Source organism: Rhagoletis pomonella, unplaced genomic scaffold (genome assembly GCF_013731165.1).
Source record: "Rhagoletis pomonella isolate Grant_MI unplaced genomic scaffold, Rhpom_1.0 Rhpom_scaffold_00005, whole genome shotgun sequence".
NCBI lineage: Eukaryota > Metazoa > Arthropoda > Insecta > Diptera > Tephritidae > Rhagoletis > Rhagoletis pomonella.
The window spans coordinates 74,592,715-74,606,829 of NW_023458559.1; the positions used below are offsets into that span (position 1 = coordinate 74,592,715).

The following is a 14,115-nucleotide window of genomic DNA, read 5'->3' on the forward strand; positions in this document are numbered from 1 at the left end:
TTATTTATTTTATTTTATTTTATTTTATTTTATTTTATTTTATTTTATTTTATTCTATTTTATTTTGTTTTATTTTATTTTTTGTTTCATTTTATTTTATTTGATTGAAATGATTTGATTTTATTTTGTTTCATTAATTTAATTTAGTTAAATTTAATTTTAAGTTTTTGTTTTTAAATTATTTTTTTTTAAATTTATTATATACCTATTATTTATTATATACCATAGATATTCCAATGGAATTTCATGTCTTATCGCAGCCAGCAAAGCGTTGCTGTTTGATCACTCACATTTTCTTAAGATTTCTTCCGACAATCCAGCTAGGGGCTTCGGGGTCGCGCTTTCTTATCAGTTATAACCACTACTATACTATTTCTTTGGAAATTTTCATCCTACTTTCATATTCATAAATGTATGCATACATACATATGTGTGTATGCTGTTGTGTAAACAAAACATTCATTGTTTCTAGTTGATGGTTCGATTTTATTACCTTTTCATCATTAAATGCAGTCGGTTCGTCTATTCGCGGTTCTTTTATGTGCATATGGGTAGTAAAATTGTAAGATCACTGTGGGTAGAACTTCGATTTAAAGCTGTAAGTGAATAAAAATACTTGTTTCGCAACTAGGTCAAATCTATATTTTTGTTAATACTTCAGCTACTGATTTCAGCATTTAATTCTGTCAATAAGTTGCCCTTTATTTCTAATTTGACTCACGCCATTCTTAGATCGCAAACTGAAAGAACGCATACGATTACAAGCCCTAGGTATGACATTTTCTATACACAGAGTGTGACAAGTTAGTTTTTAACCTAATTTTAACAAATGGATTTGATTGTCAAATGGTTGAAGTTGCTTGGAACAGACATCAAAGCGCTTTGAGTCATACCAATGGAGCTAGGAATATGTGCACACTTTAAAGAAAAATTTGGTGCAAATATGTAGGGTTCATATAAGCCTGCTTCTGCTAGGAGTTCCACTCTCTCTAAGTTTTCCTCATCTCTAGAGCCATGATAAAATTACATGCGTGATAAAACGAGCTCCAACCTAGTACCTTGTCGATGAAATTCGATTTAGCCTACTCTTACAAGAGGATATGCGGATATCTTCAATATGGCCAACGTTTACTAAAATTAATTCGACTTTTTTCTTGATTGTGTGTCTACGTCTCAATTTATCTGAAAAGTTAGCTCATTAAAAATCATCTTGACGTCAGAAGTTTCTTCAAACTTACAAAGTGCATAGGATCGATTTTCATCTCTAGAGGATTCAGGCAGTAAATTTTCTTGCAATAATAGCTCACCAGCTCTATCAAATAAATGTAAGTAAGCTTCAACTCGGCATGGATCTTCATTGATTTCCAGGTTTTATTTTTGTGTCTATGAATTTTAATGCTCCCACCTCCTAGGATTTGTTCTATACCAAAGAAGATATGTTTTGTTTTATTTTCAAATCAAAAATCGCCCAAAGCGCTCAAAGTTTTCCGTGTATTTTATATGGGGAAAAACAATTTTTCATAGAAGAAGTATAGAATTTTTGAAAATCAATATTTTTCGATCTGAAAACCCTGTTTCTTTTCAGGAGACTTCCAATAAGATAACCATTTTTTTATTCAACCAGTTTTTAATAGCAACTATTTTTTATAGGTTCCCCAAAAGCCCCAAAAATGCAAAGGGGGGACCCATAAAAAATATTTATTATTAAAAAATGGTAAAATCTACAATTGGATATTATTATTGGAGGCCTATTGAAGAGAAAAGGAGTTTTCAAATCGAAAAATATTGATTTTCAAGAATTATATACATACTATTTCTATAAAAAAATGTTTTTCCCCCATATAAAATACCAGGGACCGAGAACAAAAGTTATGATTGAAACTAAATGTCGTTCTCGTAGTTTTGTTCCCAAGAACGCTTGAAAGCCCAAACCGAAATGAGAACAAAACCTTTGGGGGTGTTTTCACAAGAAGGAAAGTGAAAACAAAACTGTCGAGAAAGAATAATATCCTGTGATTCGTTCCCAAAGATAACAAAATTAAAAACCACATTTTCGGAAATATTTCTAGGAGAACAAAATGGAAACGACATCTATGGGACTTTCTCTCGACGAACAGTTTGGAAACTAAAGTCTATGAAACTTCCTGACAGAGAACGAAACGGGAACAAATCTTTTCTGAACTATTCGCGAATAATGGAAGCGAGAACAAAATTTTTCTCATAGCGTTCAATTAGTTTGAAATGTTTGAATATTAAAATTAATCAAAAGGAGCTGAAAAGTAATTATGCAAATGAAGTCAACAAAAGACTTAAGACAAGAACTTTTCTTTTCTCATTTTTAACATTAAGTTCTATAAACTTTTGTTCTCGTTTTGTTTGCTAGCAGAACGTGCCACAGACTTTTGTTCTTATTTGATCCTCCTTGAAAGCCTTCTCGATACTTTCGTTCTTATTTCGTTTTCATTGGAAACGTACCCGAAAGATTCGTGCTCATTATGTTCTTCTTGAGAACGTTTCCGAGAGTTTATTTCACATTTTGTTCTTTACGGAAACGTTCCCGAGCCTTTGTTCTCATTTTTTTCCCGTTCAAACTGCTCTCAATACCTTTGGTCCCGTTTGGTTCTGTTGTGGGAACGTTCTTCATATAACATTTTGCTCCCATGCAGAACTAAACTAAAACCGAAACGCGTTCTCGGTCACTACAAAATATATGAACAACTTTGAGCGACCTCTAAATGGCTACTTTATTTCTTCGCACAAAAGAATTTAGAGAAATGTTCTCTAAAGATCCTTATGATCCCTAATATTAAAGACTTTATAAGGATATAAAATACCTTTTTTTTAGCAAGCTAAGCCGCTACTCAGTAGTTTCTGTTTACCATTAACACAATTCTTTTTGCTTTATGGGTATGTTATATTGCACAGTCTTCTTCCTCCCAACCACTTGTCACCTTAACGTACTTTTCTGTTGGTTTCGGTGGCAATGTACTATTTATCTGCCTTTATACGAGTATAACACCATTCACCCTTTGAGTCTTCCCGCCTAACATTTGCATTTGTTGCTATCTGCATTTATCTACCTTTGCGGTTAATATTCTCGCTTTGCTTTGAACTTCAGTTAATCATGAAATAATTAGGCGCACATGCAAACACCCGCAAAGCATCCGAGTCGCGCCTCATTGCAAACGAGACGTACTGGTACATAGAGGTGACATACATATTTATGTATGTACATATCCGATATGTTTAGCCTCGTTAAACCGTTGTTGAATGCACCGGCGATTCCCTCTTTACCACAAAGCTTAGTCACAGGCAGCTCCAGCAACTTACTCGTAATTTTTGCCTTGTGTCGCATTGTGTGCGACCCTCTCGTGTCACAACACTCCCATTTGCCTTGTATTATTCTTTTGACTTATGTATGTATGTATATTAGACATTACCCCCTTACAAGAAAACAAAAAAAAAGTTCTGTGAAGAGTTACTCTTGGATATTTAGCTTAGGTTACTGGATTTTTGTAGCGTGTGCCATTAAAGAAACAGCCGATTAGTTGGGAACTTGTGTAATACCGCTTAGAGAGGGTAAATATCTACTTTGACAGCGAAGCAGCGATCAGAGACTTCGGATCGCTGATGGTAAGATCAAAACTAGTCTGGTACTGCATGATCTCCCTCTTTCTATTGCCTCGGATCACTTCAAAATCAGTATGTTTTTTGGGTTCCTGGGCACAGCGACATTCAGGAAACTGCTGTGCCGAACTTAGAAGTCATCACCAACGTACGGAACGCTGGGCGGAAACATCGACATGCCAAGTTGCATGGTCCTTTTGGGCGGTTGTTGATCGTGGACGGTCTAGGAAACTTCTCCAGCTTACTAAGCGACAACTCTCGGTTTTCGTGGGGGCTCTGACAGGGCACTGCCCAATGGGAATTCATGCCGTACTTCTTAATATTGCTATGAACCCGATGTGCCGCAGTTGTCTAGAGCACTACCTTCTCAGCTGCTCTGCCTTTGTGATGCTCGGATTTAAACATTTTGGGTCATATTTCGTAATTGCTCCAGACGAACTCTCAAGAGTGGACAATAATTTTGTGTCCTTGAAACAAGAACATCGATGTATCATACTTAAAGAACCGACTTTAGGTGCCGAAGTTACGCAAAAAGTTGTAAAAAGGCGACCGCTAGGTTTAGAAAACAAATTTGTTTTCGAAATTCCGTTGCAAAAATACATATGCCCATTAGGGTGCATCACTCTCCAAACAAAAAAAAAAAAACGGTACTATTTATTATAAATAAAATTAGTTTTGAAAGATAATTGTTCTAAAAAATCGCCTCAGATGATAAAAAGTTTAAGCTTAAAAGGTCTGCATAAAAATGTTTAAAAGTTTCATGAGATAATAGAAATATAATAAATTTTATAACTCCGGTAAAAAAAAAAACAGAACTTTTTTGTCGAGACACCCTAATGTTCATACATACATATGTATATAGATACTAGTATGTTGTTGTTTTGGAATGTCACTTTTGTGACTGTGTAACAATTTCGAGATATTCACTGCCACCCAACGTATGTAGATTAGCGTGATTTGTGCAACACTGCTGCGCCAAGAGCAGCTAAAAAAGATGCAAACAAAAACGCACAGACGGCAACATAGTGGGGATTATGGGATTCGCATTATTGTCTCGGCTGCTGGGTGATATATGTGGTGCGCGGCAGTAGCGTGGGATGACAGAGTGACAGCGACAGTGTCATCCGTTGCGGGAAGTAGGGATTGGATCAGAGAGACAAACAGCTACCTAAGCAGGCAGTTTGGGAGTCTGAAGCTGCACTACTGCAGACTTTTTGCATAGTAAATCAGAAAAGCAATATACATAAGTATACATACACACATATATAAACGAGCCAAAGGTAGCAAGGAGAAAAAATACATTTAAAGTTCTGTGACATGAAATATCTCTAAGAAATAGCTTTGTCACTTCATAATGTTCTCATTTATAGCACAGGTCCTCAACTCCACACGCAAATTATTTCATTTGCATCTGTTTACTACGGATTTTTGATATTTCCTTTTTAGTTTCTTATTTTAATTAGTATTCTGCAGTAAAATATAGTGATTTTATTTTCACTGAACATATGTACGTATGCAAACAAGTATAAACATACCCAAGCAAGATCAAAAACACTCATTAATTAAGTGTGTAATTCCTTGAGGCGTTTCTTTATTTCGTTTCTCCTTTTTTGGATCCTCTGGTGGCCGCCGATCCACATGTCTTTCTACACTCACATACATACATACACATGTGTGTATGTTTGTACCTAAATTGTGACTCTTCTTTTATTTACTTTTTTATTTAATATTTTCATGCGTATTTATTTGCGCGAAATTCTCTACATGCCTATTTTTAGTGGTTTTCTCACTTTGAAGTGCTTTCAAGTGTTTTTTTTCGATGTGAATTTGTCGCAGTCATGGCACGGACAATTATTCAAAAATATCATAAAACTGTTTTCCTCTGGAATTTTATACGCATTTTTAATTCGAAATGGCTTACATTTGACAGTCCGACGAATTATAGTTGGGGTTGCGATGGGTTAATAGGAAATATAAAGTCTACCGGCCTCAATATTTAGTTTAAAAGTGTTTTCTTGACCTCACACATTTTCTGGTTGTTCTTACCTAAATACATATATATTGACAAAAAATTTAAATATTCGTACTTTGGAAAATATCCCTTAAACAATTTTCTGAGTGCTATAAGTCTGAAATGAGTCGCTTTCAACAGCACTAAAAGGAGTTGCCTATACGCCGCAGTGTCTCGATTTGGCATCTCCGCCAAATACGGCTTGGTAAAATGACGGTGAGTAGTACAACCAGCTCCGTCAGAATTGGGAAAGACCTCTCCGAGCCATTTGCCATTTTGGGTTTCAGACAGGGCAGCTTCCCTTAGTGTGATTTCTCGCTCAGAAACTATTTACTACAAGAGCGTGCAATCGCTGGCGTACGCCGATGACATCAACATTAGAGATGGGCGTGGGATATCGGGACCCGCGTGATCCACGGTACTGATTTCAATATGACCGGAATGGACGGTACCGGGGGGGTCTGTAATGGATGGGCGGGATCGAGACTGAATATTTGGTCCCATTCACATTAGGGTGATCCAAATAAACAAATAAAATAACGAATTTATGGCCTTAAAAGGACCTATTTACTAAAACTCCAATTTTAAAAGGTGTTGGTGGGCATTTGAAATTTTCCATGTAAATTATATGAAAAAAATATTTTTTTCATTAAAAATGTTATAACTATTGAACCGTTTGAGGTAAAATTTTTTTCTAGGCATATTCTTGTAGGGCATTAAATTCTCTAACAATTATAATGATGTTAATTGTCTAGACTTAAAAATGTATATACTTACGGGCTACGACTTGTCTTCATCCCTTTTCACTTGACTTTTTTTTCGCTTGGACCTTCCAATTGACGTCAGTTGGCACAGAAGAGAAACGACTGGCGTACTTTGTTGATCTCGGCCAAAATAGTAATTCGAAATATTAACCAGCGGAAAATTTTGGATTAAAGAAATGATAAAGGGCACGATTTTAGATATATTTAGTTTTGAAATGCTTTAACTTTTAAAAGCGAGAAATACGATTCAGGAATATTTAGTGGTCTTAATTGGGTACTTTCGAGAGCCGAAACGCAGGTTGCAGTGGAGCGTGAGGGAGCCTTATAACTATTTGGTCCTGCCTTGAATACGATGGGTTTTCAGAACACATACTTTGTGATTGCCAGGCCTTGCCCAGACAGCGAGATCCAAGTTAATTTCCATATACACGCCAGGTTTGGAAATACAACAAGTTTGATAATTTCATTTAGTACTTACGAACCTCTGGGTACTCCAGACAAGGTTTCGTTGGAGAGTTGACCGAAACTTCATAAGATCGGGATGGCTAAACGACATCAGCGTAACTGTAGAGATTCCTTCTAAGGCAATTTTAATTTTTTACGTAAATTGCGGACCCCATGCAAACTTGTGTCTTCAAAGCTTTTGAAGAAGGCATGAAGAACAATCGTTTTTTTGTGGTGTTGATATACTATTTCATGGACGAAGTAACCGGGTACATTAATTAAGGTTAAATGAAAAAATTTTGAGGGTCTTAACTGGAATGGGTTATTGGAAAAAGAAAAATGTGGATGTTAAGCCAGTACTTAAGCGAGAAGCATTAAGCACGTTTTACTGTAGGTATGTACACATACATCGAAAATTTCTCAGCAGTGGATATTCGAATCAAGCATTTTTCATACCACACATGTGGTATCTTAAAGCTTAAATTTGTAAGTTTTCAATAAAGTCTCCTTCAAACAGATCTGTGATTTACTACAGAAGAAAGCCGTATTAAGCTTAGACGCCTCGGAGAGACAAAACGTGTGTCTACAGAATACGAAGTAGTAGATCCGATGTTCGCATTTCTCGTATTTCTCCTCAAATCTGAAATTTTATGACCCAGCAAATTCGACCCCAAAGGCAATTTCAGCCCCAAAAGCCTTTCCTCATCGAACTTATGTATTTTCGTATATGCCTAGAATAAAGAGTAGTTGACCTATAATCTACGTATTTTACCACTAATCATATACAAATCCTGCAACTACTACTTTTCTAAAATCAATTAACTGTCATTGCGGATTAAAATTAACTGAAATGTGGAAAATGTCGTTCAGTTAAAGTGAATCAAATGCATAAATCCGTATGTAAGTGCAAGTCATTATATGTTCATAAGTATATGCGACATGTGTATGTTTATGCAAATGCAAAAAACAAAGTATCTATGCATAATGAAGCTAGTCAAATGGCATTTCTGTCAACATAATCGTACTTACAAATTTTTAATGACACTTCTAACACGCCATAAATAAAGTGTCTCACTGACAGGCAATTTGAAGTAGTATGTACGAGCGCGCAATGGCCTGACAAACATGCCGCGAAGGCGGTTGAGCACAGCGTTCTATGTTTGCGACAGCAGCATTTGCTGAGCCCAGCAACTATGCACTTGACGCACATCAAAGCAACTCAAAGTGAGGAGGTTTTACTAGAGTAGATTTGCTATGGCGGAACAAGAAAAAAAAGAAAAAAAAAACAGGCAGGCAGGCTAGAGAGATGAAATGCGCGCCAAATTTTTTGCAAAGCATCAAAAGCCGAGCGAAGAGCAAAATGTAACAAGCAGGGAAATTGCTGACTAGAAAATATATATATTTGTATAAGTATGTAAATTTAAGCGTGTATACGAGGGTGCGGCGAAAAAGGTCTAACGTTCCGAAAATTCAGCCTACACGGCAAAAAAGGTTCGGTTTGATTAGGTTGTGCTGGCTGTATTCATCTGGCAACTGGATGGCCTAAGTGGGGCGCTATGATACCGTTAAAGGTGAATTCCAACTAATAATCCAGAAAAAGGAACGGTTGGTTTGTCTAATGCAGCAGTGTAGCTCGCAGATTTTCGTCGAGTTTAGTCTAGATTTGTTGTGCTACCCCGGGTGTTAGTACGGCATTCTAACGTTTGTTAGCCAGCTCGAAGAAACATCGCACTCCAGGCAGCAATGAGATGTCATCTACCTAATCTCCCTTGAACACGACTCCCCGACTCAGCTACTACTGCAGAGAGCACTCAAACAGACACTAACTGGAAGACCAACTACTTCCTAGGCACATCAAAAGACATATGTATCTACAAACTCACAGACGAGATCCAGAGCTGCACAACGCAACCACTGTATCCGGCGTTGCACAGATAGCCGAGATATTCACCAGCTTTACCAGCTCTCGCTGAAAATGCACTCGTTGGAGTTCAGCCATCACTCATCGCAGATGAATAGTTTAGTTGTCTCGAGAGACCTATCCACTTTACCTCTTAAACCTCTTCGGCTAATATCTAATTTCCTTTAGTGTGACGCTGACGAAAGGGCAAGTTTCCTGGATCTGACGCTAATTGGATTTGATAACATCGTTTAGTATACTAGCCGATTGTGGCAGGGTTTAGTAATCTTTAATCTTTTATCTTTAATGTTCAATCTTTAATGTTTAATAATTAATCTTTAACGTTTAATTTTTAATGTTTAATGTTTAATCTTAAATCTTTAATCGTTAATGTTTAATATTTAATTCTTAATGTTTAATGTCTAATTGTTTAATGTTTAATCTTTAATTTTAGTCTTTAATCTTTAATCCTTAACCTTTAATCTTTAATCTATAATCTTTAATCTTCAATCTGTAACCTTTAATACCTTTTAATATTTAATATTTAATCTTTAATCTTTAATCGTTAATCCTGTATCTCTTATCTTTTATCTTTTATTTTTAATCTTTTTCGTTGTCGTTAGCGTTGGCGTTATCGTCATCGTTGTCTTAATTTGTATCTTTATCTTTTATGTACTTACCGATAACTATCCGTACCACCCTCGTAAATTATCTAATAACCACCACTGTAAGAACCTGCTGAAAGCGTAAACAGCAGTGTTGCCGTTTTAGAGCTTTGGTGGCTAGATTTCGCTACCACATAGTTTTTTTGGCCACATAAATTTAAAATTGCTTCTAGCCCTTTCTTAGTGGTGAAATTAGCTCAATTTCCTAAGTAAAGAGTATTTTGGCGGCAATTTCTTGCACTAGTGATATGCTGAGTCGGTACTTTTAAGTATTGATCGATACTCGTACCGACTTAAAAAGTATCCAATACTTTCGATACTCGATAAAAGCTGTTGAGTGATCGTTTAAGTCATTAATCTATGGTTAAAGAAGTCTATTTCTCACATTATTTGGATCTGAACGTTCTCGTTACTAGATTAATATCTGCCTCTGCGGCAACCACAATGCAAATCTTAAATAATAATATTACGAATTAACAATGTTGCCACAATAACTGTTGCAGTTGGTAAGACTGTGGAAGTAAGTGCAAGAAGGCTCAAATACTGACATACACATTGTTCATCTTTTGAGGAAGCATCGTCTTATTTGAACCTTTTTTTATTTCAGGCGATGTCATATATATAAAATAGCAATGAATATGATTTTTTTTCTGCAAGCTTCAAACGTATAACCTTTCGGTCGGCTGATTAAGTTAAGTGACATTTTGACCAGTTTTGGCTATTTTTCTTTTGTCTATTAATTGTTTATAATTTTGTTTATAAAAGTTTAGCACATTACATAACCAGCACCACATAAATCCTCACCTCAAACTTCGTACAAAATTTATTAAAATTAAACAAGCTTTAACAATTACATCTACAACATTTAAACTTTTTATGCAGTTTTATAGCCCATTAAATTTTAGTTGGTTAAAGTGCAAATTTCAAGAAGCTAGAAAATTGTGTTGATTTTTAATAATTTTTTTGGCTGACGGTTTTCTCCCATATAAAGTATGATCGCCAATTACATCTATATATAAGAAACTTCCTAGGACCGTCAGTAAAAAAAAATTATTGCAGTTTAGTCTACTAAAAAATTGTATACCTAAAATTTTTAATAAAATGTTTAAAATTTCTAGGTGTAATTAAAGTTTGTTGAATTTTTTTAATTTTTGTAAAAAGTTTGAAATGTGGATTAATGTGGTGCTGGTTATGTATTGTGCTAGACTTTTATAAAAAATGTGACTAAACTTAATCAGCTGACAAAAAGTTTATATGTAATGAGGAAGGCTTAATGTATCGAATCGGTATCGGGTACCAAAAAGAAAGTATTGGGTACCGAAATTTTCTTCAAGTATTTAAGTATCACTATCTTGCACTATATGAGTCAAAGCCGTGTTTGTGGAAGATTAAGTTCACGATATTGCAGTTGTGAATTAAAAAACAAAAACAATGTTTAACAAAGTGGTAGAAACATTATGAAATTTCGGCTCTAATCATTTCGATCTTTCCTCGACCTCATTTGTAAATAAATAAATATTGTACCAGTGTGCTGGTAAGTTATATGCTTCGAGCCTGATGGTACAATCACTTGATGGAGCCAGCACGCTGGTGTCGTATATTTCCCCTTTTATACAAAAACGTTTTTGGTTGGATAAAACATTAGCTTTTTTTCCACAGTTTATTGGTTTTCTATACCATTATTTATTGAAAATGTTTGCGTGTATACTTATATATGTTTATGTAAGTAGAAAATCTTAGCTACCATTTTTAGCCACAACGACTTTTTTTAGCTCTTTTTTAGCCAGTTTTTTAAAGGAATTCGGCTACAACTAAAAATGATTCGCGGCAATACTGGTAAGCAGCGCATAGGAGTACTACATAGCAGCATTGCTAATTGAAAGTGAAGATTTGTTTTTGCGGCAATGCGCCAGGATTGACAGATGTGCGGTTGCAGATTTTCCGCAATTGCACAGCAACAACAAAGTACATAGAATAATAAAGATGAAAAGTATTTAATGCTGTGTAAAAATATTTAGAATTTCTCTACTTCATTTGTAAAGCAAAAAGTGAAAATATGAAAAGAGGAAAGTCTTAAAGTTTTGCTATCATAATCTGCTGCTCGGCTGCATCTAATCAAAGCAGCAGTTACTCATAAGTACTCGCATTAGTTGCGGCCGTTGGCAATGGCAATTTTAATTTTAATTGAAAGTGATGAGTAAATGCTTATGAACATGAGATATGCAGATGCACATTTCTAATATTAATTTACAAATGGACATTTCTTTGTTGGTATGTGTTGACCGTACATGCGTGCTATGGAATTTCTGCATCTTTATTAGGCATCCAAGTGCATGCGTATGTATGTATGTATGTAATACACATATGGCAGGCAATATAGTATATTGGCTTGTACAGTTAATGAAGAAATTCATATGAAAAGGGTATTCATATGAAAAGTATTTATGTATATATTTGCAACCCGCAAGCTGCTTTCAAACATACCAATTTTAAACTACAAATAGGCGCCAGGCAGTGGCGTGGGGGTTAATATAATGTTCTAAGTACTCGTAAGCCATATGCTGTATGTTAATTAATTCATTTATCTTAATTAAACAAAAGTGAAGCTCTAAAGCTTCCAAGTAAATTTCAGTAACGCAACTTTAAACAAAGAATATTTCAACGAAGCAATTTGGGGGCAGTAATTCTTCTTCTTTGTTATTTTATGTTATGTAAAATGTGATCTTGACCTCTTATATATTCTTACAGATTTTATGTAGTCATGAATTCTTCTAAGAATATTTTGACATTTTTTGGTCACATTTTCTTCCAAGATCGTCTACCCCCAACCGCAACCACAACGATCAAAAACTCATAAACTTAATTGATACTTATATAGACTGCAGTTCTTTAATGTGAAGGCAAATTAGATTGAAATTGATATGCTATAAAAACTTAGAAAATCTAAACTAAAACCAAAATCCCAAAGATTTCACATCAAAGAGAAAGAAATCAATGCGAAGTATCTTGAGCAAAAGCCACATAGCGATCACTGCGGTATTTGCGTGTTTGACACGCGCCGACGAGGCCAATAAAGAATGTGTGTCGCGACTGTCGGAAACAAAAAAAAAAAAAACCAAAAGAAATATAGAACAAAGAATACAAAATGTGACATTTTTGCTAAAAATAAACGCCCACACTTGATGGGCGATATTTTCGTTGGGACAATAAATTGGGCAGCGGCATTTTCAAAATTTTGATTTGAAAGATATTTTTTGTTTTTAACATTTATCCATTGACATGCGAGTAGTTCCATTGCCTTTTTGACCTGGAAAAGATAAAGATTTTTTTTTATTAACTCCTCCTTGGGGAAGTCTTTTCCGTGATAACTAACTGCATAGTGTTGCTTTGGTAGTGGGGAAACGGACGGAGACAAAATGGATAGCGTCTGAAAAAGGGACCTTGCGTACATACTTGCCGCCCTACAGAACAAGGGGCGCATCAAGCGGACCACGAATGTACCGACAGACCGGCGAGCGGATACAGCAACATACCGGCCTGTCATGCCCGAGCCGCAAACGTACTGGGACCAGGATATTTAATGCTTGTCTCATAAACTGGTGCATCAAGTTCGAGTATATGACCCTCTTCGTGATTTTTGCCCTTTCAAGTTGACAGGAAAACCAGTGTAGATAATACCTGAAACCGAACAAAACGCTTTTCAACGGAATACTGTAATGACAGGGAAGGTGTAAAAGTTCGTTATGTTTAACAACATAATTTAGCCCAGAATTGCTCTGTCGAACTAGTCTGGAAGCATAAGTGTCCTTGTGCTCAGCTTGGCTGTCACTGCGACCATGTAAACTTCTGCCTCTCCACCTATGTATTCTACCATATAGTCCTTGGCCAACAAGTGTTACTTTGAACTGAGTAGGCAATTCAGAACGGAGGTCCTCTCTCGATGGGCTGGTATATGGCGCAGAAACAATGAACAATGACAAAATTCGATGAGGCGGCTCTTTGAGTATTCGAGAGGAAGATTTTGCGGAAGATTTACGGGCCTTTACGCGTTGATGACGGCGAGTACCGCAGACGATGGCTTGGCCATGCCGTTCGAATGGACACCGGTGCTCCAGCTCTGAAAGTATTCTACTCGGAACCCGCTGGTGGTAGCAATGGAAGAGGCAGGCCCTAGACTGAAGATCCTAATAAACTGTCAGTTTTGGAGCTTTAAGTAACGATTCGAGCATGTGTAACCTGGGATTAAGCCAGCTCTCTGCCTCACGGAACTCAGCAAAAGCAATGGCGGCGTACTATCCTGAAGCAGTGAAGTCACTCGCCCCGAAACCTCCGTCTCCCCTCACAGTATCATACCAATTAATTGTAAGTGTACCAGAAGATGAAGAGCAGCAACAGGTGTTGTAGAGAAAGCTACCGTACAGCGCACGGCGTCAGTCCTTTGACGTTTGGCGAGCAGATTTCACGGGATATTGATTGAAAGTCCGTTCCACCATACCATTGACACATAACTGATCATGTGTCTGATCATAGAAGTGGAGTCCCAGGCCCTACAATTTCCCCAAATACTTGCTTACATCGCCGAAATGCAGCCAAGGATCTTACTAGGGTTGCCAACATTTTCTAAGAAATGTATAGTACTCTTTCAAAAAATATAGTACACTTCAAATATATATAGTATTTTTTTTTAAGTGTACATATTTTTTA

At 36.2% G+C, this 14,115-nt stretch overlaps 1 protein-coding gene across 1 annotated transcript in view; it reads left to right on the top strand.

Moving 5' to 3' along the window:
* The window catches only part of LOC118739523 (reversion-inducing cysteine-rich protein with Kazal motifs), an 83,933-nt gene that overhangs the window by 25,699 nt on the left and 44,119 nt on the right, over positions 1-14,115 (top strand). The gene's annotated exons all lie outside the window — the stretch shown is intronic.